The 18,459-nt window shown below is 40.9% G+C and overlaps 1 long non-coding RNA gene across 1 annotated transcript in view; it reads right to left on the bottom strand.

Annotated features, from left to right (window-relative positions):
- Positions 1-18,459, bottom strand: part of LOC115948276 — a 46,100-nt gene that overhangs the window by 9,885 nt on the left and 17,756 nt on the right. Inside the window, exons 2-3 of the long non-coding RNA XR_004082111.1 lie at positions 14,511-14,610; positions 13,622-13,643 (exon numbers count right to left, since the gene is read on the bottom strand). This is a non-coding gene — a long non-coding RNA (uncharacterized LOC115948276). The remainder of the gene's footprint in view (positions 1-13,621; positions 13,644-14,510; positions 14,611-18,459) is intronic.

Genomic DNA, 18,459 nt, shown 5'->3' with positions numbered 1-18,459 from the left:
AGCAGGAAAAACTCAAGCAGAGCCAACGGAGTGTCCAGCATGGACCAGCTTCCCCCACTCCTGGGCAGTGTGGATTTATTCCAAGTTTCAGGTAGCATCATCCTGAGAAATTGTGCATGGAGCCAAGTCAGTGAAAGGTAAACCTAAAATATTTTCACCCTACATGTTAAAATCTTGTGTCCTTATTAGGATAAGTGAGGATGTTCATTTATATTTCACAGAATTATTTTGAAAATCGCTGCTTTGAGCAAGTAGGTCTTTAACATACAGAACCCATAGGGATATCATTATCACTTTAGGGGACTGTAATAATAAAATTTCACAGACTTTCTAACATAAAAAACCTGTTTGGGGCTCTACATCCTTCTTTGGATACAGTTCCTAGCATCTGAAAGACACAAAAATGTCATTCTTGCCTTCAGAAAGGAGCAGCTGAGAAGAACTTGAAGCCCAAAATGAAGAGTGATCCCTTATGCAGCTAAACCAAATGAAATTAAAGTCATGCTCTAGTGATAAAACAAACAAATGAGTGTTTAAATCTGTATACAGATCTGCAGTGGGGGGGGGGAGGAAGAAAAAACCACTGAACTTAAAAATTATATTTCAGTTTTTTTAATACTTCCTTTTGAACCTAAACATGACATTTCATATGCAATAGTGTTTTTCTGAATGAGCTTCTCAATGCTGGAAGGTTTTTGTTTGGAACTCTGAGCTCATCTACCTCATAGTCACACCTGGAGAGTCAGAAACAAACTCTTCATTTCTGATTCAACGCTGAATCTGAAGCAAACTCTTCATTAATTCAGTTATAGCTGAACAGATTCTTTATGTCTCCAGTGCCATTGTGCATTAATGCCACATATAAAAAACAGGATTTCAATTATTCAGAAATGTGAAGAAAGCACTTCGAGCAGTTTACACCTTCTCCTACTCAGGTTCCTCAGGAAAATTTCTTAAAGGAAAGCAGACTAAAAGCTGGTGGGGGCTCAGCAATCATTTCCCTGTAGGTAAGGTGGAACCAAAGAAAACTCCAAGTGAGTTCATTTGCTGAGCACATCCTGCAGGACAGCCCAGTCCCCTCAGTGCCCAGGGAAGCTCTTCCTGAGATTCCAGCACCACATGGAGCAGGGAGAAAAGGCCAGAGGATCCATCCCATGTTTCCAGCAGGGTTGTTGTCCCAGTGACAGCCCTGTGTCACCATAGCAACTTTCACCAAGAACTCACAATGCACCCAAACGAACTCCGAGCTAAATTAACTTACTGCATGTCACCAGTGAGAAATGACTGTTCAGGGGTAATTTTCTGTACTAATATGTAATAGAGTTAACTCTCTAAATTGAATTAAATTAATTAAATGCCACTCCCAGTAAATCAGATTCTATTACATGAATGTTAAAAGAAATTAAAGATGTTTTAATAAAGATTACTAATAATAACTTAATATTATTACTTCATTTTAATTCAAAAATTCTGCTCAGTTTATTTTAGACACATGTCTTCTCCTCACTAGGAAGGAATACCTAATTACTCCACATGCATTACACACAGTTATTTCATAGAAATGAGCTTAGACTTAGCTAAAAGAAGTAACACCAGCACTTTAAGAAATACAGCTTGGTTTAATAAGTGACATCCTAAGATTCTTCCTCCCCACTCACACTTTGGGTAAACTCCACACTTTCAATGAGTGTGTCCAGTTTTCAAAGGGTTTCATTTCTGCTTTTTGCAGAAAAAATGAAAATGTCTTGCAGTAAAGCCAATTGCAAACAAAGAGGAAAACACCATGTCTGCCTAGGCAGGGTACAAAAACAACAGCCCTTTAATGGCTTTGCAGATCTATCCAACAATGCATTATTAAGTTTGTTTTTTAAAGTAGATTCTTGCACTTTGGAGGACAGACAGCTGGGAGGCAAATCTATAATGCTCCCAATTTCTCATGTAAATAAAAAGTGAAAATTGCCAGCTGATGGTGTTTGTGCTGTCCCACCACCCTGACTTGAACTCAGGACACACCAAGACACTTTGGGTTAAACCAGGGGCTATTTCACAATAATCACTCAGAATTATGAACCACGTGATTCAGTTTTATCCATTATTGGGGTTTCAGGAAGAAGCTGTGCCTGTGCTGAGAATGCAGCTGGTGACAGCAGAGGGAGCACACGGAGCTGTCACATCTGCCACTGGCCACAGGGTGACAATGACGTCAGCCCCATCACCAGCTCTGCTCAACGCCCAGAGGAAAGGCAGCACTGCCACTAAACGAATAAATATGCTAAATAAGGATTAAAACATTCCCTGAATCTCCAGCAAATGTGAGTTAAGGCTGTGACAACCCTGTGGGGTGGAACAAGATGAGCTTCAACATCTCATCTCCATTCCAGGTATCAGTAAAATGGGATTATGGATTTAAGTGTTCACTGTTACTACGCATCTAAGTTATTATCCACAGATTTTAAGTTAGAATTATATATATTTTTTTTAAGTCTTAGTAGCTATAATAAGGCACCAAATCACAAAGTCTTCTACAGATCTTTTCTGGGAAGGAATAGCTGAACAATTGAGGAGGCTGAAGACAACCTCTCATCTGATTTTCTAGAGTGATCACTGGACAAGATTAGAGATAACTACACAACAAAGAAAAAAAATTAAATTATTACTCTTGGAAACTGGCAGGAAGATATAGAAGCTGCAGCAAGACATGAATTATGATGGAGCCTATGTCAGAAAGGTGGCACTGAACACATTTTCTTCCTGTTTTCACTCTGAAGCCTTTCTCCTGTTTTGAAAGGAAATGCTAGGTGCTCACATGTACAGCAGGACAGAACTGCCAGTGCAGGACAGGACAGCCTGACACCCCCAGCACCTGCAGGAAGGGTGCTCATGGTTTGTCAATCAAGCCTTAACAACTGCAGTGGGAAATTAAAGCAAGGAATATATTTAAATGTATACTTCAGGGAACTACCTGCGGGGGGAAAATGGGTGGTGATTAAACAGAAGAAATGGGGAGTGAAAAAGAAACTGCACATTATCAAATTGAGGTCTTTATGGGATAAGATATCTGAAACTTGGGAGTTTTTCATGAGTTTAGGGACAGAAAAGTGAAAGAGAAGGATTAGCACTGCTCTGAACAGCCTGGATTACAGAGCTATGCAATGTGGTGAGCCTGAAAAGCACATAAAATAAATCAGCCTTAAGTTTTACTTGTGAATAGCAGCAGGTTACTGCCCCCAGATTAACTCAGGGGCTACTTAATAACTCTCCAATGATATTGTGCTGGTTTTGGCTGGGACAGAGCTCATTTTCTTACAGGAGCGGGTGTGGAGCTGTGGTTTGGATCTGTGCTGATAACCCAGGGTGTTTTTGTTACTGCTGAGTGGTGCTCACAGAGAGCCATGGCCTGTTCTGCTCCTCACCCCTGCCAGGGACACCAGGAGCTGGGAGGGGACACAGCCAGGACAGCTGACCCCAGCTGGGACAAGGGAATACTCCACAGCAGATGGTGCCATGATCACCACACAAAGCTGGGGGAGAAGGAGGAAGATGAGGATGTTTGCGGTGGTGGTGTTTGTCTTCCCCAGGCACTGCTCCCTCAGGGATGGCTGAGCACCTGCCTGCCATGGCAGTGGGGAATCAACTCTTTGCTTTGCCTGTGTGACTTTTGCTCTACTTATTAAACTGTTTTCATCTCAGCCCACGAGTTTTCTCACTTTTACTCCTCCAATTCTCTCCACATCCTGCCAGGGGGTAGTGAGCCCCAGCTCCTGCCTCCTGCGGTCAAACCATGATGATATACAGATACTGCATTTTAAAAAAATAATTCTCCACTAACTGGAAGGACTTCCAAAGGAGAAAAACATTAATTATTATAGTTTGAAAAACAGCCTGAAAATGGTAGCACCAGAGAAAACTGGATGGGCTGCTAAGTAAAAAACAGGAGACACAAAAAGGCCTCTGCAGTTGAGGGGAAAATCAGCTCTCCTGGGCCAAGTAGCCAACAAAGAAGGGGCTTAAGTTATAGGAAAGACAGACTGAACATGAAGATGCCTTTCCAACAATAATTAGCATCTTTCAAGAACATCTGTTGGGCCTGTCTGAGAGAGGGGAGAGGGTTAAGACCATCCCCTTTTTGCTCATCTAAAGGGATATATTTAGTGTTGTGATAGTAAGACCTCAAGGTGGCATTTGAATTTTTAACAGAGTTGAAGAATCATCAATTCTCTCGATTAGTAACTCATGTGTTTCAAAACAGAAGTTCGTGAGAGATGTCTGGCCTCCTAAAGGTGAAAAAACTGGTTGATGAAAAAAAAAAGACAGTAACAGCAGCCAAATCAGAAATTCTGCCTGAAATGTTAAGAGCATCCTGGTAACAGGACAGGTCTTCAGGAGACTATGCTAAAACAGAGAACAACTTCTGTTAACATGGCAAGGTCACCAGGAGCCTGAGTCACACCAAGTTCAGCTGTTCCCATGGGGCAGGTGACAATAACAGTAGCTGCCACGCCCAGGGCAGGATTCAGTGCTGCTGTTAAACACAGGTCCCACAAGAAGCTGAGCATGAGCCACTGCTGCCACCCCACAGGGGCAGGATGCCTGCAGGGAAAATCACCTCCTCTCTGCATGCTAATGCACTCTGCACCGCCTGAACCAGTTCAGGAATAACCTGAAGGATCAGGTGCACCATGCACACCTGAGCAGAAGCTTCAGAGCATTTACCAGCTCAACCAGAGTGTGAGCTGGTTAAAGAGACATTTAAATAGTCCTGTAGGATTTGTAAAGTATGGGCTACCACCTTTAACAACTCAGGAAAAACATTAAAATAATCTAGCAAAACACAGGGAAGCCAAGGGTTCTCAGAATAGAGGAATGTCAACACCAGACAGTCAACAAGAGAACACAAAGGTCCCTCAGGCCAGACACTTCACACACAGTGTAAAAGAATCAAAAACACGTTTTCATTCCCTTCCTTTTCCCAAGATAACCCTCTGCAGCATTTGTACAGTAACTATTCCAGGAGCACCTACTAGTGTTACAGTTCAAAGTGGATTTCATCCTTCCCCTTTCCTTAGAAACCCAGCACGTATCTCAAAACAATCATTACCAAAGAGAGCTAATGCATTTCTTGATGAACCTCTCCTCCAGCTCACAGTTTGCAGATCTTATCAACATTATATTTATATGCCTTACAAGCCTCCTCCAGGTAGCAAGATGATAATCTAATAATGGAAAGTGGTCAGCACGCTGCAGATAAATCAAAGCTGATAGGTCATTTTTTCATGAGAAACTGTTAGCTGCCTTCTCCATGCAAACCTGTGTGAGCCAGGCCTCCAGACAGAGAAGGAACTCCCTTCATGGACGTGTTTCTCTAAAAGAACAATAAAAGTGAACAGCAGACTTTAGTTCAGAAAGTAAAGGGAGAAAGAAGCACACTGATGAACAGTGTGCTTATATTTTTGCTACAAAATCCCTTCCAAGGAAACAAATCTCTGCAGGGTGGGGAGGAGATGTGGGATGGGTGTTTGTTGCTATCAGTAGATATAAAATTGGCATCTTACAAAGGAAATACTGGGGCATATAGGCTCTGATGGAGGGCAAACATCAGACAACATTCTATTTATAATTGGAAAACAGTTATTTTACAAGCAGACTGACAGAAGAATAGAGCATTTGCCAGTGCCTGAGCTGCTGCAATGCCAAAAGAGCAGCAGTTTGACTATTTCACAGCCCACATGCTCCACACACTGCACTGGGGAACAGCAGCAGGGAGCAAAGCACCCACTGTGGGCAGATAAATGCCCATAACCCAGCGTGCAGTTTGATCATAACCAACACCATTAGCACTGTGCAGCTGGGTTAAAATTTATCTATTAAAATACCCAGTTGTCCACAACTGTATTGGCAGTTTTGTTGCTGGGAAAGCAAACTGGGATTTATCTGAGAGCACTTCCCACTGACAATTAGTCTAGACTAGAAAAGCCTAGCTGTGTAACCCAGTCTGTGCTTGCTCTCTCTTCAAAGGGTATTCTTGGAGAGAAAATGTGCTAGGCTAGAAATGCATCTGCCAAAGGACCATGTAAAGGGAAATCTGTTGATGTACAGGGTGTCCTGCTGCCTTCAAGCAGGGTATCAACCCTTACAACCTAGGGCATTTGAAAAGTGCTTTTAACCAACTGTGTCCAGTGTTGGAAAACTCCCATTTTTATCTAATTCTAGAACTAACTACTTACAGGTCGGGCTCTTGCCATCTTCAACCTAATAAACCCATATCATTCCTATCTGATGAAACAGAAAAAGCAATATTCTCTCTGTATTTATATTATGAGCACATGTCAAAATCTGCAGAACAGCAAACTACAACAGACCACCTCTACAGAGAATAAAAACTACCTGAGGAGCATTAGGAGTATCTGCTTGAGCCCTTACCTGCTTTTCCATTCCCAGAAGAGGAATCTGCAAAGCTCACAAGGCAAGCACTGACCAGTGATGCCTTAAGTTTTACCTTTCACATTTTTCAGATTCTGTACTGCCTTGGTGTGTGACTCTGAACTTCATATAAAGTGTTAGCAAGTTCTCTGCACAGTTCAGTCAGACAAAACAATCCTTTTTCAGCCCGAGCTTTTGGGCTGTTTCAGGCCCAGAAAGTACAAACAACAGCAAAATGAGGAGAGCAATCTGGGAGGGTGGGACTGCATAACCTGGAGCTGTAATTGGACAATTAACCCCAATACCAAAATGGACCAAAACTTATAAAAGTGTGAAAACTCGTGACCTGGGGTCTATCTTGGATGTAGCCATGGCTGGGCTCTTGTACTGCCCCAGGTGTATCCTCTGAAGGCCTTCAAATAAATGTGGTGTTGTGAGGTTCTCAGGATGAGGTGAGAGATGAGAATTTGACTCCCATGTTCTCAGAAGGCTGATTTATTATTCTATGATATTCTATTCTAAGATATATGATATTATATTATATTCTATGATAGGATATTCTGTGATATTATATTCTATAATATTAAAATAAATACTATACTAAAACTACACTAAAGAAAGAGAAAGGATACATCAGAAGGCTAAACAAGAATGATGATGAAAGCCTGTGACTCCTCAGAGTCCGACACAGCTGATGGGGATTGGTCTTAAATTAAAAACAATTCACATGGAACCAATCAAAGATGCACCTGTTGATAAACTATCTCCAGACCATATTCCCAAGCAATCAGATAATTATTGTTTTCATTCTTTTCTGAGGCTTCTCAGCTTCCTAGGAGAAGAAATCCTAGTGAAAGAATTTTTCAGAAAATATCATGACAAATAAATCCCTATTCTATTTTATTCCATTAACTCTGTCCAGCCTCTGTTCCAGGCAGCCTCTCCAGGCATCACCAGGACTGGAGGTGCTTCACAGGAGCAAAGCAGCAGCAACTCCAGCAAGGACATCAAAGCACCTCTGAGGAGGCAGCTGTCCTGTAAATCCAGCTCAAGCTTGGAGTACATTAGGAAGAATATATTTCATGGTTACTTCTTTTATTTTCAAATAACCCCAGAGTTTTGTGTTTGTTTTACTTTAAGAGAAATTTTTTTTTTCCCACAAGCCTGTACTAATTGCTTTGATGTGTTGTTGTCTGAAAAGAGCATTTCTTTGAAAGCTGGGGAATCTAAAGTTCCCCAGGAGCTACAGAAGATTTAAACCTCCAGAAGTGTCAGTGTTTGCTTGCAGGGCTCAGGCTGTCCAGCCCTGACAAACCCTCTCTCCTTAAAAAATTATTAATGAAAATCTCTCTTTGGGCACCTTTGACTTGCAAACCAGCAAGACACACACAGAAAGAGCTACAAACCCAAAGAAAGTTTACCAAAGATTATTCATACATTTACTGTTTACCTTTTCTCCTTCACTTCACAATGGCAATGCTGAAGCTACTCATAATATTTCTTGCACTTGTGAGAGCAAAAAGCTTATTAAATACCTCACAGTCACTCCACTTGAAAGAAAAGCAGGTAGGAAACCAAAGTTTTTATTATTTTAACTCCAGTTCTCTCAGCTCATCCTTTTTGCTTTGTCTCCTTGACTAGGCAAATTGCTCCTCCTGTCTGCTTCAATCTTTTTGCATTTTCTACTCCTCTTCACCCAGTACTGGACTCACAAATTACCTCCATCCTCTATTCTGTGCAGGCTGTAAAATGGTAATTACTCCTCTATCAGAGAAGTGATATCTCAGTGGGTTTTATGAACAAATTCATGTTTGTTTAAAGATACTTATAGTAGCAGAACACCCCCATGATAACGTTTATCAAAAAGAAAACATTTCTGTGTTACAAAGCCTTAACGTATGGCCACAGGTTATCATTAAGTTATCAAGTGACTGCATATTAAGATCTAATTGAAGAACTTACTGCAGGGCTCCCCCTCCTTCTGCAATGATGATTTATGGCACATTTTGTCACTACAATGTGCAGCAGTTCAGTACAAACACAGCACTTAACTAACAAGATGACAGAGGCAGATATTCAAGCACAAGCTATAAATACTCAAATGAGTCAGAGGTTGTAAATCTGTTGTAAATCATACCTGATTTGTAGGCTGGAACACATTTTCTAATCTTATGGAAAATGCCTCTGCTGGTTCCTACAATAATATGACACGAACTAGAAAAACTCAAGACTTTTCTTTTTAAAAAAGACTGATTGTGTTACACTCTGTCAGAATTCTACTTAAAATCCTGATGAGATTCTCTAAAAAGTTTCATTTTCCTTTTTTTCCTATGGAACTACCACTAAACATCAGTAACATCTACCATAGCCAGAAGGAGCACATTATCAATATATACAAACTTCATTTCTGTACAAGCAGAATGGAGGTTACAGGAAGGTGAGTCACACACACATGAGCACAGGCAGAGAAAATTCTAACAGCCCATTTGGGCAGGGTAAGTAAAGAATCAATTTAAAAATATGCAATAATCTACATGGCTGGTTTGGAAATGAAAATAACCCAGCTTTGGAAACAGGCATGCTGCAACTCCTGTCATCCCAACAGAAATGCCAGAGCAGGGGATGGAGTCTCAGATATTTTCATCCATTCTTTTTTTCCTTTTAACTCCCTTTTCTAATAGAGCAGACCATGTTCCTCCAGGTAAAAGATACAGTTCTGCCAGATAACCTGAAGGAAGTATGCCAACATTTGTGACACCACAATGGTTTACCCAGCAACCACACACTGCTACATGTTTTCTGTTCAGTCCCCCAAAATAAAATGTATGAAAGCATAAACGTTGGCAGAGTAATCTCCCAGCCTGCAGACAACCTCCCTGACTCTGCAGGCTGCATATTAAAATCATCACACACTGAGGAGTCCCAAGGCACACAGCCCAGACAGCCTGGGGGAGGGGACAGCTCCTCACCGGAGCACAGATGGAAGGGAATGGTGCTCAGCTCAGGAGCCACTGCACCTCTGGGACAGAGGACAGGCAGTGCTAGACAGGCTGCTGAGTCCCAGGGCCACTGCAGCCACTCCAGATCCTGCAGTCCTGCTTCATCATTCCCCAGCATGAGCTGAAATTCCCATTTTCCCCTTGGAAAGCCCTCCTCTCCCTGCCTGGTCCCATGCCATGAACATGCCAGACAGACCTACAGGGACCATGGAGGTCCAAAGGCACAGATTGACCAGCTCTGCTTTACAGTCAAGGGAAAAAAATATTTTCCAGCTAACATTTCTAATGAAAGTATTTAGCAAAATACTTTTTATGTTGGACTAACTGCATTATACAGGCTTAACTGTTTTTACTTCTCTGTTTGCAGATTTAGCACTTACCTTTACTGCATATAATGCTGGAGGGTTGGATGGATACTTTGCCTTTCAATTACCAGGGTGGATGTTTGAGTAACAAACCACTTAAGCTATTTTATATCAGCTTTAAACAAATGCGTTCAGCTGAGGTGGGAGTGGAGCAGGTAAGGAACTGATCACCTGTGCTGACTAAATCTGCAGGAGGATGGCTAGAAGAGAAGCAGGCAGCAAAACACACCCTGATAGTATTTATGACAAGCACAGCTCCCTGAAAGCCCTTGTGGTTATTAAATAACAGCCATTCCCATACTAGTGACCCTTCACCAAACAGAACAGCGCTCACAATTACAGCTGAATGTTTTCATTAGAGAAGCCTTTATACACAAAGTTTCTTGATCAAGTGCACATAAACTGGCAAGAGTTTATACATGTAAAATAAACACTAATAGCCTGTGCTCAATAGTCCTGTTCTGAAAAAAATTACCATAAAAGAACAACAACTTGAATTTGCAATAAAAACCTGCTCATTTCCCACCTCATCTAATTCTGCAGTGCTTCTCTCCAGCTGAACAGGAAGACTACTTTCATTTGTTTTCAAGTAATTGAGAAACATTTCAGGTCTTTATCAGCTCTCCAATCTCTCTTGTTTTCACATTCCCTAGAATTGTTGCCAACAGGGTATTTATAAAAGATCCAGCCTCACAAAAATACTCAGGCAAACAACGTTACAGGGAAAAAAATAGAAACTGAAGGAGTTGTTATGTAGAGAAGATTTAAAGGGTTGGATCATTGTTAAAAAGAGAAAAGAATTTGTTTCAGTGGATGCAAGAGCTGTGTGAGGGAGCACTCCTAGCCTGGGCTCCAGCAGCAGCTCATACCTTTCCCCTAAGGGTGGAAATACGTGTTTATTTTGGAAGGGTTTGTGCTCCACATCACAAATGGAAACATTCAGCTGGGGCTGAGGCCTCAGAGCAAGACTGAACTGACAACACACCACAAACACACCCCCACAGGAAACCTCCTTCCTCTTTCTTCCCTTCTCTTTCCTGAGGCCTCAGCAGAGACTGAACCTGCAGCAGCCCAGACCAGCTCAGAGCTACATGAACAAACCACACGAGTTCATTACTGGCCAGCACAGCAACTCCACACCGCTGTGACAGGCAAATCCATGAAAAACTAACTATTAATTAAAAAGAGTTAGACCTTGGTCACAGGTTTGTAGCACAGAAGATGCCAACCCCTCCCTCCCTCTCGAGTCTCACCACCTGGCCCCTCCTACCCACTTCAGCAAAGTGCCTTCCCCTCACAAACACTGCCGAGAGCAAACAGGGACTGCACAAACACCCTGCCCCAGCCAGCTGAAAAACAAAATGAAAAACCCTGCCAGATCCCACCTGCACTTGTATGATTTCTTTTTCTCCACCAAGTAGTGCAAGCACCTCTCACTGCCATGGCAACCCAGTTGCAGAACTCAGTGACACACACACAAAATTAAGCAATTTTTTTTTAAGTAACTACAAAGAGTTCCATTAAATAATATTTATAAAGATGTCACCTACCAAAATCTACATTTTGCAAAATGTCCAGCTTTAATCTCTGATTTAATACATCTTGCCCACTGGCATGCATTACCTGCTGCAGTCCACTCACTCAGTTTTACAGCGCCATCCTGTCATCACAACTAATTTAATTGCTGTGTCCCAGACAGGAAATAAATTAACTAAATTCAATGATAATCCCTGTGTTGCCTTTTAGTTCTAGTAGTATGGGTCACTTATCCTTGAAAATGTATCCAACTAAAGCACTTGGTGCAGCATTGCAATAAGGTTTACAGTCAACTCTGAATATTGTAGGAAAAAAGTTCAGTCAGATTTTTCCTCTCATTAATTTTGCATTAATATTTTATCTATTTTAAGAAATTCCTGCCACCTCTCATAAGCTCTTGCACATCCCTCCTAAAGATAAATGTAAGGAACTTCACTATAAAGAGGAAATAAAATATTTCCACAGAGCAACCTGAAAAGGAAGGAGTATTTGCCAGACAAAGGAAATTTAAAGAAGGGTCACTTACAGGACTGTAAATAACCCCTGGCCCCTGCCCTGAGCATGAACAGGGGGTTTGGGCTCTCTGTAGGACAGGTACTCCCTTCCAATGATACTGAACCACAAAAAGCTGCATCACTGCATTTGACAGATGAAACAATAAATGCCAAAGATGCTTAATCTCTAACATAACTCTCCTTATCCACTGCTGTCTTCTTGCTGATCCATATTTTATGGGAATAGAAGATGCTTAAATACACGGATAATGAACAAAAAAATCCATCAGATGGAGAAATGCAGTCCCTAAATTTGAAAGAAACAAACTCACAAGCATACCTGAAAAACTGAGGTTATTAACTAGAAACTTAAACGTGGCAGTTTCAAGCAATTAAAAGCAAAGCTGTCACAACACAGACAGAAATAGTAACATCCCACAGAGGGAAAGCAGAAGGCTCTGTGTCTCACTCGTAACAGAAATGAAGAGCCACTGCATTACCACGTGAAAATGAATTTAGTTACCCTGACAGCAAAAACATCTGCTGCTGAATTGTGATATTAAAAAGTCATTATAATCCATTATAGAACAGTGAAACCTTTTCACACAGAAATGAGCTGATACAGAGAACAAAACAAGCAATACTGTGAAAATATGCCTTTTAGATAGAAATTGCTCTTATGAATCTTAATTCCAAGGTTTTTCATGTACCTAAGTTTTGGTGGGACTCACATACCTCTGCCCCCTTCTCTTGAAAGTAAAATCCAGTGTTATACACTACATGAAATCTCAGAGTGCAGATGCTACAGAATTCAAAATAAAACTTTCTGACCTCTCCCTTTCTACATAGGAAAAACTTAGAAAGAAAAGGACAAAGTTTTGATAAATTACTGTTACAGAATCTCCATCATGCAGTTATTACTTTATTTTTCTGAATTCATATTACCGAAGTAATATTCAATTTCTGCTGTATAAATCCTAAGTGTTTGAAACAGAAATAAACCATAAGTGTTTGAAACATAAGTTGTTTAGTCCAGCCCTTATGTTAAGCTTGGCTCTTCTCTAATTCTCATTCTTTGGGACTCTGGGAAGCTCCACTTGCCTGTCTGTCACCTAATTACCCACCAAGAAATGACAATGCACTTGAGCTGGCTCAGAACTGACACACAAAAAGCTCTGTAAGCCATCAGATGCAGAAGAAAGACATTACCTTGCCTCTCTTCCTCACCTTTCTGAAAGCCACAGCTTCATTAACTTTTCTCCCAGGGAACCTGGCAGCCCAGTGCCCCCAAAGGGGAAGGCATTTCTTACCTCTGCTGCTTCCTGACCCTGCTGCAAAGCAGCTCCACTCACTTCCCAGGCAGAAAAGCCGCACAGAAAGAAAAACAGGCAGTGGTGGCAGCAGGGGAAATAGTTTCTTCTAAGCTCCATGAATTGAGTTTACACATTAAATTGAGTTGAATTGTGCAAGGGGAAAGGGACAATTACTTGTCTTTGAAACAGATAAATAACTACTAACAACTAAATGGAAAACTGCATCTGTCTTGACAAAAGAGATGACACATGCTGTGTTATGGTTCACAGAAAATTAATCCATATATTCTTGTCAAAAGGCTGCCATAGAATACACCCAGCAAGATAAGCCAAAGCTTATGCTGAGAATCCCAACAAAACTTTAGGAACATAACAATGCTAGTAAGATATACTCCCCTCATTAAAGAGACACAATGAATAAAAAGTACAAGCACATTTTTTAAACAAGCTTATAAAAATATCAAACATTTCACAGAGAATAAACATGAATTTACCTTTGGTTTTTTGTTCAGCAGCCTGAAAGAAGAGAAGAACAAAACAAATCAACTACTTGTCAATACTGCAAATGATACCTAACAATTATAGGGCTGCAGGCCTAACTTTTTGCAGAAACTGCTTACATAAATCAGGCATTTGTTTCATTTAAGGACTAGAGAATTTTAGTTTAACTTCATGTGATAGAAATGTCTGCCTGGAGCCAGAAGCAGATGCCATAAAAGTGTAAAGAATGACAAGAGAGGGCAGCAGCCCCCTCCACCCACCCAGCCTTCCCTCTCCTGGGGAGCAGAGGCTTTCTGGACCCCTATTCTGTGTGTGAACCTTGAGCACCCAGCAGAATTAACTTCTGTGACTTTGCCCAGCATCCCTCTGAATCCACCCTCACTAGCAGCTTTCACAGAAGATCTGTTTATTTTATAATCTGTCTGGAATTTTTCATGATGCCTGATTTTTATACCAGAAAAGACAACATTTACTTCTTATTTCAAATTAAAACTGTGCAATGCAGAAAATGAGGGAGGAGAATGGCCAGCAGTGAAAATGAGCCTGGGATGCCAGAGTGCCACCAGCACCTGCTGGGGCTGATCCAGGCACTTGGGGCAGAGGAGTGGCCATGGGAGGCAGGTGTGGGAGCAGCCCCTTGCCAGGAGGGCATGGTGAGCATGGGCAGTGCCACAGCCCTGGCACAGCTGCTTTGGGCAGGATTCTGTCAGTGCCACAGCCCTGGCACAGCTGCCTGGGCAGGATTCTGTCACCACAGCCTGTCCCCAAGCCAGTGGCAATGATGCAGTGCCAGGCTCACTCCCACAAGTGAAGCTGCAGCATCAGAACCCACAGTCACATTTACAAGTGAAGGGATCAATTACAACAGGAACATGAACAAACCTTTTTCTGAGCACCTTCCTTCTTTTTCTTTTCTTCCTGCTTTTTCTTTTTCTTTTCTTCCATCAAATGTTCCTCTTCTTGTGTTTCTTGTTCTTTCTCCCTGATAAAAACAAAGGTTAGGAAGAGCTTTTCAGTAAGATGAAGTTTCTCTAGGAAGGTGAATAATCCATATTTGCATTGCTAACTTTCTACATCTCATGCCTAAAAAAGGCTGCTTCTAATGCTACAATAAAAGCACTAAAAAAGAGCTGCTCCAAAATTGAAACTCACAACAAATAAAATAGCAGGCAGTGAGAATTCAGAAAGGACAGATTTTATTTGGAACCTCTTTCCACAATCACTCATAAGCACTGTTTAATATTAGCATATTCTAGGGACAGAAAGTTTGAAACTGGGAAAAAAAAGGAACAAACCCAAGTAATTAATGCAAGTTCTGCTGGCTTTCAGCAGCTGTGATTCACAATATACCTTAAAGATCATGAGCAAGTACATTACTTTGCAATATTTTTCTCTTTTTGATCAAACACATGCTGCATTAATTTTCCATACGCATCAATTTTGTTCTCAAGAGTTGTAAACTAAGGCCCAGATGAATTCCAATAATCATATTTTGTGCTCATCCTATAAATTCTAGCTGAAGAATTTGCATTAATGCAAAACAAGACTGTTCCGGTATCATCTTGATTAAAAATTAACCTGAATCCTTCCAAATCAAGAAGAAAACCTATCTGAAACCTTCTTCTCTCTGCTTCCTATGTCCATCACTGAAATAAATGGTTATAGCAATGACCCTCCCAACATCCTTTCCAATAAATACCAATGCAAATAATTCATTTACTTCTCTATAACTGCTTTATCTTCCTTGACAGCTCTTCAGGTCCTGATCATTTATCAGCCTTACAGATCTTCTGAGAAGGCTGTCTCTGATGGGCTGAAGCCATTACCCTCACTATTATTAGATTCAAAGCCTTCCAATTACTCCTCAAGACCACTTTTAGCCTAATTTACTATTGCTTTACATTTAACTTGCCAAAGCCTGCAGCCCCTTTCCCTTTTCTTTGTTTGGATCTTTGTTGTTGTTTAAAAAAAAGAGGTTTTTAGTTACAAAACTCTTTATTTTTGGTCACAATCTGTCAGACTGCTCTTTACCTAAAGGAGAAAAGAACCACTCAGATTTTGCACATTGTGTCTTCAAACATTCCCCATGAAACATTTTGCCTCTTAACAAGTTTGCATTTTCCTACATAGTTTCCCTTTGTTATAAAAAAGGGAACATTGTAACTTCTGATATTTTGGTGCTGAAGGGCATTCTGGGATTTGGCTTTTTCACTTGCCTGAAAATACCGATCCTGGCCGTGCAGATGCTTTAATGCTTACACAGATCCTGTATGGAGCTCCAGACTAAATTAAAAGCAGATTCCCTTTCCTTGTGTCACCCCAAACTATAAACACCACAGAAAGCAATTCACAGCTCTAAACTTAGGTGTTAGTGCCTTTTTAAGGCAGTTTACAGCACTCAGACTATTTACAGAAGTGAGAGATATGGCGAGACCCAGGCTCTGGAATAGCAGCCAGGGGTTGGGCACATCTGGGAGCTCTTGGTGCACCACTGGAGGTCCAGGCAGCTGAAATGGCATTAAGTATCTGTTTTTTAAGCACTGATTCACCTTCTGTCACAGCCAAAAATTCATCACCTACTCAGCTTCTGCCAGTTCCAAAGGGCCACCTTTTAAACCCTGTACTGTAAACTGAGGTTTGGGAAACATCTGCCCTGATGAACTGCAGGTGAGGATTTGCATTACACTAAAATTATTAAATCACACTTAAGACAAAGGTGCATGATACTGTACTTTTAAATGGCTTCTTCTGGGACTTCGCAAAAAGTGATGACTTCGGTTGCCAAAAGAAACTGAGTTGAAACTGTAATAGATTTGCCTTTATCCCTGTTAGCTCAGTGGAGAACAGAAGTCCCCAGGACCTCAGAAACTACAAAGAAACAACATCCAGTCCCTTCATTTGCAGTGCTCCCTACCCAAGTCACAGCAGACTCTACAAAGGCCCTGTTCCAGTGAACTCCCCCAAGCTCTCACACTATTGCCAGAGGAAGTTCAGCTTTTTCTGGTTTTTGAAAGCAGGTGAATGAAACAAGTCCATGTAAAATGAGAAACTTTTTGGTTTCCTCTTGTTAGTACTTAAGAAACCCCATGCCGTTACAGCAATTCCAGAACACCACAGTTACATTTAAATCCCCTTCAATACTCAGGGCAGTATTTAAAAACAAAAACAAAAAGCCACACACAAAAACAAACCACTACCACCACCGCTCTGCCTAACATGCAGAGTTTTCTTTAAGCTATAAAAGTACCTATTACCCAACTTCCATGTTAGGCCTATTTTTTAATCTCAAATTCTTTTCCTAAAATACCAAGTTGAAAGGGATCTTAAGGATCATCTGGTCCAACCTTTCTTGGCCCAGCCAAGCCTTTAAAGAGTCAAACCCTGAGGATCAACTTTCACCATTGCCAAAATCATTCCTCACACTGGACTCCACTATCAGTTTTTGTTTCCAGGCAATGCAGTGGAATTTCCAAATATTCCAAATTTCAGGTCAGTGGATTTTCCAAATCCAAGAAGCACAAACACTTTGCTCCACTAAGAATACAATGTATTTTATTACCATATTAGCACAGCAATTACAACATCAGAGGTAGAAGTGCCACTCCTCACAAAAACCTAAGGTTTGGTTGTGGGGTTATTTTTTCATTTCTGAGATTAAAATAGCCTCGGATTAGCTCAGAAAATGATACTGCAATTTTTAATGGAGCTCAATTTTCAAAACTGATTTACATAATGACACTTCTGAATACATGTGCTTTAAATATGCCTAAAATAGAAATAAAGCTCCAAGCGGCCTCTCAGACGGCAACTCTTGCTGTCACTTTTAGGCAGAAATTAGTCATCTAAGAGCAAAACAAAAGGAAAACAATAAAACCATGGCTATATAAAGTTTGATTACGTTGTCAAAGGCACATGTTGCAGCTTTACTTCCTGAGCAACAATTTAATCTTTATTGCAGGAAACAGGCTAAAACATTTATGAATACAAAGCTCATGTTCTAAAGCAGGAGTGTCTCAGAATATCCCTGTAGGAGTTTGCCTTGTTCTTACATATGGATCTGAATGGGGAGGGATTTTTATGAGCAAGGAGTTTTACTACAGAATGAAGTGGTGTTTTCACAGATTGCAAATTGCTTATGAAATCCAAGCCTAAGCCAAGGTTATCTGTAAAGTGCATGTGCTTGAGAGCTCTCTGAGAACAGGAAAGCAAGAGGAGCTGCAGGTCATGGCCACAACAACTCCAGCACTGTGGCTCTGGCCTGTCACTGCTTGCTGCTGAAAGGTTGATTAATCCTTTTAAAAAATTAACAAATCTAGGCTGATTTATTTTTTAAGCTATTGAAGAACTTGAGTTTTCTTGCTTCCACAGCTTAAGGCACAGCTGGTACTGTGGATCAGCACTGAGGGGACATTCTGGATGCATTTTGCAATATTCCTTTTGGGAACAGTGTTCTTCAACAACCTTCAGGTAGAGTCTATTTGTAATATTGCCCATACAGTGGTTTAGAGTTCAGAAGTTCCTGCAGTAACTGAGAGCTAAACACAGACTTGTCTCTCTTGTCATTCCATCTCACACTGCTCCTAACCTCAACAACCTCATTAATTTTGTTGTATAAGCAAGATGCTGAAGGTTTATTTAATAACATAGGAAAACTGCCTTTTCAGCACAGCATTCCTAATCCCTACCTACAGATGCCTTTGGTTTAGCCACCATACTTTAATTCCAACATACCTCTCTCGCATCTTCAATCCTACTTTATGCTGGAATAAATTCCCCTGACAGTTGTGGAAGTTGCTCTTACTAACAGAAATCCTACAACTTGCACTGCTCT

The sequence above is a fragment of the Geospiza fortis genome, unplaced genomic scaffold (genome assembly GCF_000277835.1).
Source record: "Geospiza fortis unplaced genomic scaffold, GeoFor_1.0 scaffold244, whole genome shotgun sequence".
NCBI classification, from domain to species: Eukaryota; Metazoa; Chordata; class Aves; order Passeriformes; family Thraupidae; genus Geospiza; species Geospiza fortis.
The sequence above is the reverse complement of the archived record's forward strand: the minus strand, read 5'-3'. Positions and strand labels throughout refer to the sequence as shown.